Here is a 2,726-nt window from a genome sequence, read left to right on the forward strand (position 1 = left end):
ATGGTGAAATAAATTTATGTAGCTGACAATTTCAGATGGTTAGTCTTCCTACTCTACCTCATGCCCCAAAATGGGGTGCTTTTTGGAAGGGGGTCTGTGAAGAGCCACTTACATTTTTTTTTTTTTTAGGTGAGGCAATCCTTGGTTGACCTCGCAGATTGCAAGGAGCTTGTCAGTTTACAATCCCTTATTTTTTAAAAAATCATTTATGCCTATAGCACCTGGTCTTCCTAGGTGGTCTCCCATCCAAGTACTAACCAGGCCAGACCCTGCTTAGCTTCTGAGATCAGACAGGATCAGGCTTGTTCAGGGTAGCATGGCCATAGGTAAGAGCTACTTACATTTATGGCAGTTAAATCAGATTCTCACTCATATATCTTACTTTCTGAAAACCCCAGTGAACCTCAAGATAATTCTTTGCAATGATAATTCTTTGCTCCATTTAGTAGCTCACTTACCTCTTAATGTTCGTCCATGCTGGAGAGATTCAGGAGCAAGATGAAAGGGAATGGGAAACAACAACAACAACAACAACAACATTTCTTTAGGATAAAGCAACAGACAAACAGAATCCTGCATGCAGTTCGATGTCTCACTATCAAGTGGGGGAATACTATTTCAGGAATTGGAAATGTTGATATGTTATTCTCTACCTTACCCTTACCCCATCATCCCCCATTTTTCAATATATTTCAATTTTTAGAAAGCATAGTAGTTATAAACGCATATACCTACATGCAAATGAGTCTGGTTTAAAGTAACTTTGAAAACTATTATTACTTTAGTCTCTGACCGAAAATATTTATGTCACATACTTTTTTCCTGATTAAGAAAGAAAGTTGGAGTTAAATGTTATTTAGCTATGGGAATTGCTCCAAATTATAATAAAAGAATAAGATTAATATTTAAAAATTGTATTTGCAGTGATCGTGTTTTGTAACCTCACGTCCTTGCCTTCCTTTAATGTTGGACTAGGGGCAGTACGTCCACTCTCAGGAAATAAATATCTTTCTAACCAAATTATGGTTCTCTCTCTCTCTCTCTCTCTCTCTCTCACATGCACAGACACACAGCTTTTAAGAGGATGTAGTGCATATTCTCACCTCTGGCTCAAGTATCTCCAGTGCAATCCATAATTCCCCTTGGCCAAAAAATAGGAAGTGGCTTCTCGAACCTGTTCAAAAGGCTCCATCTGCTCCTCATGCCACATAAAGGAGCCTTCGCTCTTTCTTCCTGCAGCCTCCTCTCTCTTGGACCTTGGGAGAAGACTTCTCATCCTGAGAATATTCTCTTTCTTCATCCCCTCACCCACAGACCCCGAGTTCTTCCTCCTCTCCCCGGCCTTGCCTTATCACATGACGAGTTAGTCCATTCCTGTTTTATTCTTGGGTGGAGGAGGAGAGCTCTTTTGATCTGCCTCAGAAGCAGTGCATGTATGGGGTAACCAAACATTAGGTATGAAGGAGGAGGACACGAAATGTCCTGTCACATATGCTCATCAACTTGAAAAAATTTTAAAGATAAAAATTTATAGGTTATATATAAACGTATAATATAGTATAAAACCAACATCACAATACAAAATAAAAGTTTTCAAGAATGAAATTTGATGTTCTTAAAATTAGTAATATCAACTTTTCCTAAGGCTCGGAATTTTTCATCTATACATGCAGCTGATTTAGACTTTCCTGAAGTGACTGGACCCAAGTTGCAAATTCGCTCATGTTATACTCTTGTGCCCAAAGAAAACATGACCTCTTTCTTGTTCTTATCTTGTCACTTGCCCCTGTCTGCTGGGTAGTTGAGGGGAAGGGCAGGGGACCCAACATTTTAGTAAAATTCCATTAACCTCTTCTGATGCATAGGTTAGCCTCTGCCTCTTTGGGTCTCTCAGAGTTTCCATCCCTGGCTCTGCTCTGCCTTCAGATGGTGTGTGATCTCCTGGGGGTGAGGTCATCTGTATCACTACTGTCTTTTAAGACAAAGCGGCTGGTCTTTCCTGCTCCAGTTTGGTGAACACGGAGGCATGGCTGGTTAGATCCAGCATTTGGGGTGCTGATGTACTAGCACCTACCACTGGTTTGGACCCCTTGTCCTGTTTATTAAAGGATCAACCTGAGAGCTTTGTTACCCTAACCCAGCCTGTGCTGGCCCTTTTTGCATCCTTGTTCAAGGCACAAAGTTCTTCTAGAGTCTCCATGCACACTGCTGGGAAGGGGGACATCAGAAGACCCATTACGCCATTTCCGCCAATGAGGTTGTCTCATCCCCTAGCCTGAGGGAGGGCTTGTTGTCACTCCCAGCTACACCCTAGGAACATGCCACTAGCCCAGAGTTTGCTAGATCTCCTATACCTTTCTGGATATTACAAAAGTTCTACCCCACCTAAGGATAAGAAATTGGCCATGAGAAGCTTGATGTTGGAATTTGGTTTCCTGGCCTCTCTCAACTCTTCCCATGATCCCCTCCTAGAATACCCTCCTCTGTACTTTGCTTGAAGGCTCAGAATCTTCCATCTATATGTCTTCCTCTATGACATACCCTCTTTCTATTTTAGGGCAACAAGTGTGATGGCCTAACAGTCATAAACAGAAAAAGAATCTTTATGCTATGGAAAAAAAAAAAATTCCAAGATCCTTCTGGCTTGGTTGCTTATATATTGAAGGAATTTAAAAAATTTCCTTTCTCTCTCCATCTCTCTACAATGTTTGCCCTTCAAACTATTG

General features: G+C 41.2%; 1 pseudogene; it reads right to left on the reverse strand.

The window, feature by feature from the left end:
* Window positions 1–209: 209 nt before the first annotated feature.
* LOC120605632 (uncharacterized) lies at window positions 210–328 on the reverse strand (annotated as a pseudogene).
* Window positions 329–2,726: the final 2,398 nt, after the last annotated feature.

The sequence above is a fragment of the Pteropus medius genome, unplaced genomic scaffold, assembly GCF_902729225.1.
Source record: "Pteropus medius unplaced genomic scaffold, Ma_sr-lr_union100, whole genome shotgun sequence".
Lineage (NCBI taxonomy): Eukaryota > Metazoa > Chordata > Mammalia > Chiroptera > Pteropodidae > Pteropus > Pteropus medius.